Genomic DNA, 10,000 nt, shown 5'->3' with positions numbered 1-10,000 from the left:
AACCCTAACACTAACCTTAACCCTAAACCTAACACTAACCCTAACACTAACCCTAACCCTAACCCTAATTCTAACCCTAACCCTAATCCTATCCTTAAATCTAATGCTAACCCAAAAAGTAATGATAATCCTAACTCTAAGGCTAACGCTAACCCTAACCCTAACCCTAACCCTAACCCTAAGCCTATCCATAACCCTAATCCTAACCCTACTGCTAATGCTAAACATAACGCTAAAACTAACCCTAAACCTAACCCTAACCTTAACCCAAACCCTAACCCTAACCATAACGTTAATGCTAACCCTAACACTATGCCTAAACCTAACCCTAACACTAACCCTAACCCTAACCTTAACCCTAATTCTAACCCTAACCCAAACCCTAATCCTATCATTAATGCTAATGCTAACCCAAAAAGTAAAGATAACCCTAACGCTAAGGCTAGCGCTAACCCTAACCCTAACCCTAACCCTAACGATAAACATAACAATAACCCTAACTCTTAACCTAACCCTAAGCCTTACCATAACCCTGACACTAACCCTAACCCTAGCGCTAACCCTAACCCTAACGCTAACGCTAAGGCTAACACTAACCCTAACCCTAACCCTAATGTTAACCCTAACCCTAACCATAACGTTAATACTAACCTTAACACTATCCTTAAACCTAACCATAACCCTACTGCTAACGCTAACCCTAACCCTAACCCTAACCCCAATCCTAACGATAAACATAACAATAACCCTAACTCTTAACCTAACCCTAAGCCTTACCCTAACCCTGATGCTAACCCTAATCCTAGCGCTAACCCTAACCCTAACCCTAACCTTATCCTTAACACTAAACCAAACCCAAACTATAACACTAACCCTAAACCTAACACTAATCCTAACGCTAACCCTAACCCTAATTCTAACCCTAACCCTAACCCTAAACCTAATCCTATCCTTAACGCTAATGCTAACCCAAAAAGTAACGATAAACCTATCGCTAAGGTTAACGCTAACCCTAACCCTAACTCTAACCCTAACGATAAACATAACCATAACCCTAACTCTTACCCTAACCCTAAGACTTACCCTAACCCTGACGATAACCCTAACCCTAGCGCTAACCCTAACCCTAACCCTAACCCTAACGATAAACATAACCATAACCCTAACACTTACCCTAACCCTAAGACTTACCCTAACCCTGACGATAACCCTAACCCTAGCGCTAACACTAACCCTATCCCTAACCTTATCCTTAACACCAAGCCGAACGCTAACTCTAAACCTAACCCTAACCCTAACACTAACCATAACACTAACCCTAATCCTAAACCTAACCCCAAGCATAATTCTAACCGTAAACCTAACCCTAATCTTAATCATATCCTTAATGCTAATGCTAACCCAAAAAGTAATGATAACCCTAACGCTAAGGTTAACACTAACCCTAACCCTAAACCTAACACTATCCATAACCCTAACCCTAACCCTACTGCTAACGCTAACGCTAACGCTAACCCTAAACCTAACCCTAACGCTAACCCTAACCATAACGTTAATATTAACCCTAACACTTTATCTAAACTTAACCCTAACACTAACCCTAACCCTAACCTTAAACCTAATTCTAACCCTGACCCTAACCCTAACCCTAATCCTATCCTTAACGCTAATGCTAATCCAAAAAGCAACGATAAACGTAACGCTAAGGCTAGCGCTAAACCTAACCGTAACCCTAACCCTAACCCTAACCCTAACGATAAACATAACAATAACCCTAACTGTTAACCTAACAGTAATCCTTACCCTAACACTGATGCTAAACCTAACCCTAGCGCTAACCCTAACCCTAACCCTAACTTTAAACTTAACACTAAACCTAACCCAAACTATAACCTTAACCCTAACCATAACCATAACCCTAGCCCTAACCCTACTGCTAACGCTAAACCTAACGCTAATGCTAACGCAAAAAGTAACGATAACCCTAACGCTAAGGCTAACGCTAACCCTAACCCTAACCCTAACCCTAAGGATAAACATAACAATAACCCTAACTCTTAACCTAACCCTAAGCCTTACCCTAATCCTGACGCTAACCCTAACTCTAGCGCTAACACTAACCCTATCACTAAACTTATCCTTAACACTAAGCCGAACAGTAACTTTAAACCTAACCCTAACCCTAACATTAACCATAATACTAAACTTAATCCTAAACCTAACCCTAACCATAATTCTAACCGTAACCGTAACCCTAATCCTAATCGTTTCCTTACTGATAATGCTAACCCAAAAAGTAACGATAACCCTAACGCTAAGGCTAAAGCTAACCCTAACCCTAGCGCTAACACTAAGCCTAACCCTAACTATATCCTTAACACTAAACCGAAACCTAACTCTAACCCTAACCCTAACCCTAACCCTAACCCTAACACTAACCCTAACCCTAACCCTAATTCTAACCCTAACACTAACCCTAACCCTAACCCTAATCCTATCCTTAACTCCAATGCTAACGCAAAAAGTAACGATAACACTATTGCTAAGGCTAACGCTAACCCTAACCCTATACCTAACGATAAACATAACAATAACCCTAAATCTTAACCTAACCCTAAGCCTTACACTAACCCTGACGCTAACCCTAAACCTAGAGTTAACCCTAATCCTAACCCTAACCTTATCCTTAACACTAAACCGAATCTAAACTATAACCCTAACCCTAACACTAACTTCAACCCTAACCCTAACCCCAATTCTAACCCTAACCCTAACCCTAACCCTAATCCTATCCTTAATGCTAATGCTAACCCAAAAAATAACGATAACCCTAACGCTAAGGCTAATGCTAACCCTAACCCTAACCCTAACCCTAATGTTAACCCTAACACTAACCATTACGTTAATACTAACCCTAACACTATCCTTAAACCTAACCCTAACCCTAACCCTAACCCTAACGATGAACATAATGATAACCCTAACTCTTACCCTAACCCTAAGACTTACTCTAACTCTGACGCTAACCCTAACCCTAGCGCTAACACTAACCCTATCCCTAACCTTATCCTTAACATTAAGCCGAACGCTAACTCTAAACCTAACCCTAACCCTAACACTAACCATAACACTAACCCTAATCCTAAACCTAACCCGAAGCATAATTCTAACTGTAACCCTAACCCTGATCTTAATCCTATCCTTAATGCTAATGCTAACCCAAAAAGTAACGATAACCCTAACGCTAAGGCTAACGCTAACCCTAACCCTTGTGCTAACACCAGCCCTAACCCTAACTATATCCTTAACATTAAAGCGAAACCTAACTCTAACCCTAACTCTAACACTAACACTAACCGTAACACTAACCCTAACCCTAACACTAATCCTATCATTAAACCTAATGCTAACGCAAAAAGTAATGATAACCCTAACGCTAAGGCTAACTGTAAGGCTAACGCTAACCCTAACCCTAACCCTAACCCTAACGATAAACATAACAATAACCCTAAACCTTAACCTAACCCTAAGCCTTACCCTAACCCTGACGCTAACCCTAAATCTAGCGCTAACCCTAACCCTAACCCTAACCTTATCCTTAACACTAAACCGAAACCAAACTATAACACTAACCCTAACCCTAACACTAACCCTAACCCTAACACTAACCCTAACACTAACCCTAACCCTAATTCTAACCCTAACCCTAACCCTAACGCTAACCCTAATCCTATCCTTAATGCTAATGCTAACCCAAAAAGTAACGATAACCCTAACCCTAAGGCTAACGCTAACCCTAACCCTAACCCTAACCCTAACGATGAACATAATGATAACCCTAACTCTTACCCTAACCCTAAGACTTACCCTAACCCTAACACTAAGCCTAACCCTAACACTAATCCTAACCCTAACCCTAACCCTAATCCTATCCTTAACGCTAATGCTAACGCAAAAAGTAACGATAATCCTAACCCTAAGGTTAACGTTAACCCTAACCCTAACCCTAACCCTAATGTTAACACTAACACTAACCATTACGTTAATACTAACCCTAACACTATCCTTAAACCTAATCCTAACCCTAACCCTAACCCTAACGATGAACATAACCAGAACCCTAACTCTTACCCTAACCCTAAGACTTACCCTAAACCTGACGCTAACCCTAACCCTAGCGCTAACACTAACCTTATCCCTAAACTTATCCTTAACACTAAGACGAACGCTAACTCTAAACCTAACCATAACCCTAACACTAACCATAACACTAACCCTAATCCTAAACCAAACCCTAAGCATAATTCTAACCGTAACCCTAACCCTAATCTTAATCCTATCCTTAATGCTAATGCTATCCCAAAAAGTAACGATAACCCTAACGCTAAACCTAACGCTAACACTAACCCTCACCCTAACCCTTACGCTAACGCTAACCCTAACCCTAACGATAAATATAACCATAACCCTAATTCTTACCCTAAACCTAAGCGTTACCTAACACTGACGCTAACCCTAACCCTAGCGCTAACACTAACCCTAAACCTAACTATATCCTTAACACTAAACCGAACCCTAACTCTAACCCTAACCCTAAACCAAACACTAACCCTAACACTAACCCTAACCCTAACCCTAATCCTATCCTTAAAGCTAATGCTAACCCAAAAAGTAACGATAACCCTAACGCTAAGGCTAACGCTAACCCTAACTCTAACCCTAACCCTAAGCCTATCCATAACCCTAACCCTAACCCTACTGCTAACGCTAACCCTAACGCTAAAACTAACCCTAACCCTAACCCTAACCATAAGGCTAACCCTAACCCTAACCATCACGTTAATACTAACCCAAACTGTATCCCTAAACCTAACCCTAACACTAACCCTAACTCAAACCTTAACCCTAATTCTAACCATAACCCTAACCCTAACCCTATCCTTAACGCTAATGCTTACCCAAAAAGTAACGATAACCCTAACGCTAAGGCTAGCGCTAACCCTAACCCATACCCTAACCCTAAAGATAAACATAACAATAACCCTAACTCTTAACTTAACCCTAATCCTTACCCTAACCCTGATGCTAACCCTAACCCTAGAGCTAACCCTAACCCGAACCCTAACCTAACCCCAATCCGAACCCTAACCTTATCCTTAACACTAAACCGAACCCAAACTATAACCCTAAACCTAACCCTATCCATAACCCTAACCCTAACCCTACTGCTAACGCTAAACCTAACGATAACCCTAACCCTAACGATAAACATAACCATAACCCTAACTCTTACCCTAAACTTAAGCCTTACCCTAACACTGAAGCTAACCCTAACCCTAGCGCTAATATTAATCCTAAACCTAACTATATCCTTAACACTAAACCTAACCCTAACTCTAACCCTAACCCTAAACCTAACACTAACCCTAACCCTAACCGTAATCTTATCCTTAAAGCTAATGCTAACCCAAAAAGTAACGATAACCCTAACGCTAAGGCTAACACTAACACTAACTCTAACACTAACCCTAAGCCTTACCCTAACCCTGACGCTAACCCTAACCCTCGCGCAAACACTAACCCTAACCCTAACCATATCCTTAAAACTAAACCGAACCCTAACTCTAATCCTAACCCTAACCCTAACACTAACCCTAATCCTATCCTTAACGCTAATGCTAACCCAAAAAGTGACGATAACCCTAACGCTAAGGCTAACGCTAACACTAAATTTAACCCTAACCCTAACCCTAACAATAAAAATAACCATAACCCTAACTGTTACCCTAAACCTAAGCTTTACCCAAACCCTGCCGCTAACCCTAACGCTAACTCTAACCCTAACCCTAACCCTAGCTATAACCCTAACCCTAACCCTAACCCTAATTCTAACCATAACCCTAACCCTAACCCTAACACTAATCCTATCCTTAACGCTAATGCTAACCCAAAAAGTAACGATAACCCTAACGCTAAGTCAAACGCTAACCCTAAAACTAACCCTAACCCTAATGCTAACCCTAACCCTAACCATAACGTTAATACTAACCCTAACACTATCCTTAAACCTAATCCTAACCCTAACCCTAACCCTAGTCCTATCCTTAACGCTAATGCTAACCCAAAAAGTAACGAAACCCCTAACGCTAAGGCTAACGCTAAGGCTAACGCTAACGCTAACCCTAAACCTAAACCTAACGCTAACCCTAACCCTAACCATAACGTTAATACTAAACCTAACACTATCCCTAAACCTAACCCTAACACTAACACTAACCCTAACCTTAACCCTAATTCTAAACCTAACCCTAACCCTAATCCTATCCTTAATGCTAATGCTAACCCAAAATGTAACGATAACCCTAACGCTAAGGCTAGCGCTAACCCTAACCCTAACCCTAACCCTAACGATAAACATAAAAATAACCCTAACTCTTAACCTAACCCTAAGCCTTACCCTAACCCTGACGCTAACCCTAACCCTAGTGCTAACCCTAACCCTAACCCTAACCTTCTCCTTAACAGTAAACCGAACCCTAACCCTAACGCTAAGGCTAACACTAACCCTAACCCTAACCCTAACTCTAACCCTAACGCTAAACCTAACCCTAACCATAACGTTAATACTAACACTAACACTATCCCTAAACATAACACTAACACTAAACCTAAACCTAACCCTAATCCTAACACTAACCCTAATCCTAAACCTAACCCTAAACATAATTCTAACCGTAACCCTAAACCTAAACCTAATCCTATCCTTAATGCTAATGCTAACCGAAAATGTAACGATAACGCTAACGCTAAGGCTAACATTAACCCTAACCCTAGTGCTAACACTAACCCTAAGCCTAACTATATTCTTAACACTAAACCGAAACATAACTCAAACCCTAACCCTAACCCTAACACTAACCCTAACCCTAACCCTAATTCTAACCCTAACCCTAACCCTAACCCTAATCCTATCCTTAACACTAATGATAACCCAAAAAGTAATGATAACCCTATCACTAAGGCTAACGCTAAGGCTAACGCAACCCTAACCCTAACCCTAACCCTAACCCTAACGATAAACATAACAATAACCCTAACTCTTAACCTAACCCTAAGCCTTACCCTAACCCTGACGCTAACCCTAAACCTAGTGCTAACCCTAACCCTAACCCTAACCTTATCCTCAACACTAAAGTGAGTGCAAACTATAACCCTAACCCTAATCCTAACACTAACCTTAACCCTAACCTTAACCCTAATTCTAACCCTAAACCTAACCCTAACCCTAACACTAATCATATCCTTAACGCTAATGCTAACCCAAAAAGTAACGATAACCCTAACGCTAAGGTTAACGCTAAACCTAACCCTAACCCTAACCCTAACGCTAACCCTAACCCTAACCATAACGTTAATACTAACCCTAACACTATCCCTAAACCTAACCCTAACACTAACACTAACCCTAACCCTAACCCTAACACTAACCCTAACACTAACCCTAATTCTAACCCTAACCCTAACCCTAACCCTAATCCTAATCCTATCCTTAATGCTAATGCTAACGCAAAAAGTAACGATAACCCTAACGCTAAGGCTAACGCTAACCCTAACCCTAACCCTAACCCTAAGGATAAACATAACAATAACCCTAACTCTTAACTTAACCCTAATCCTTACCCTAACCCTGATGCTAACCCTAACCCTAGAGCTAACCCTAACCCGAACCCTAACCTAACCCCAATCCGAACCCTAACCTTATCCTTAACACTAAACCGAACCCAAACTATAACCCTAAACCTAACCCTATCCATAACCCTAACCCTAACCCTACTGCTAACGCTAAACCTAACGATAACCCTAACCCTAACGATAAACATAACCATAACCCTAACTCTTACCCTAAACTTAAGCCTTACCCTAACACTGAAGCTAACCCTAACCCTAGCGCTAATATTAATCCTAAACCTAACTATATCCTTAACACTAAACCTAACCCTAACTCTAACCCTAACCCTAAACCTAACACTAACCCTAACCCTAACCGTAATCTTATCCTTAAAGCTAATGCTAACCCAAAAAGTAACGATAACCCTAACGCTAAGGCTAACACTAACACTAACTCTAACACTAACCCTAAGCCTTACCCTAACCCTGACGCTAACCCTAACCCTCGCGCAAACACTAACCCTAACCCTAACCATATCCTTAAAACTAAACCGAACCCTAACTCTAATCCTAACCCTAACCCTAACACTAACCCTAATCCTATCCTTAACGCTAATGCTAACCCAAAAAGTGACGATAACCCTAACGCTAAGGCTAACGCTAACACTAAATTTAACCCTAACCCTAACCCTAACAATAAAAATAACCATAACCCTAACTGTTACCCTAAACCTAAGCTTTACCCAAACCCTGCCGCTAACCCTAACGCTAACTCTAACCCTAACCCTAACCCTAGCTATAACCCTAACCCTAACCCTAATTCTAACCATAACCCTAACCCTAACCCTAACACTAATCCTATCCTTAACGCTAATGCTAACCCAAAAAGTAACGATAACCCTAACGCTAAGTCAAACGCTAACCCTAAAACTAACCCTAACCCTAATGCTAACCCTAACCCTAACCATAACGTTAATACTAACCCTAACACTATCCTTAAACCTAATCCTAACCCTAACCCTAACCCTAGTCCTATCCTTAACGCTAATGCTAACCCAAAAAGTAACGAAACCCCTAACGCTAAGGCTAACGCTAAGGCTAACGTTAACGCTAACCCTAAACCTAAACCTAACGCTAACCCTAACCCTAACCATAACGTTAATACTAAACCTAACACTATCCCTAAACCTAACCCTAACACTAACACTAACCCTAACCTTAACCCTAATTCTAACCCTAACCTTAACCCTAATCCTATCCTAACGCTAATGCTAACCAAAAAAGTCACGATAACTGTAACGCTAAGGCTAACTCTAACCCTAACCCTAACCCTAACCCTAACCCTAGCCATAACTTTAATACTAACCCTAACACTATCCCTAAACCTAACCCTAACACTAAACCTAACCCTAACCCTAACCCTAATTCTAACCCTAACCCTAACCCTAATCCTAATCCTATCCTTAAAGCTAATGCTAACCCAAAAATTAACGATAACCCTAACGCTAAGGCTAACGCTAACCCTAACCGTATACCTAATCCTAACTTTAACCCTAACCCTAACCATAACGTTAGCACTAACCCTAACACTATACCTAAACCTAAGTCTAACACTAACCCTAACCCTAACCCTATCCCTAACCCTAACCCTAACCCTAATCCTAACTTTATCCTTAACACTAAACCGAACCCTGACTGTAACCCTAACCCTAACCCTAATCCTAATCCTATCCTTAAAGCTAATGCTAACCCAAAAATTAACGATAACCCTAACGCTAAGGCTAACGCTAACCCTAACCGTATACCTAATCCTAACTTTAACCCTAACCCTAACCATAACATTAATAATAACCCTAACACTATCCCGAAACCTAACCCTAACGCTAAACCTAACCGTAACCCTAACCATAACCCTAACCCTAACCCTAATCCTAACTTTATCCTTAACACTAAACCGAACCCTGACTGTAACCCTAACCCTAACCCTAACACTAACCCTAACCATAATTATATCCTTATCGCCAATGCTAACCCAAAAAGTAACGATAACCCTAACTTTTAGGCTAACGCTAACCGTAATCCTAACCCTAACCCTAACCCTAATGGTAACCCCCTACGGTAACCCTAACACTAACGCTAACACTAACCTTAACGGTAATACTAAACCTAACCTTAACCCTAACCGTAACCCTAACCATAACGTTAATACTAACCCTAACACTATTCCTAAACCTAACCCTAACCCTAACCCTAACCCTAACCCTAACCCTAATCCTATCCTTCAAGCTAATGCAAACCCAAAAAGAAACGATAACCTTAGCGTAAGGCTAAC

The sequence above is a fragment of the Furipterus horrens genome, unplaced genomic scaffold (assembly GCF_987537825.1).
Source record: "Furipterus horrens unplaced genomic scaffold, mFurHor1.1.pri manual_scaffold_7, whole genome shotgun sequence".
NCBI classification, from domain to species: Eukaryota; Metazoa; Chordata; class Mammalia; order Chiroptera; family Furipteridae; genus Furipterus; species Furipterus horrens.
Note: the sequence above shows the minus strand (reverse complement) of the source record.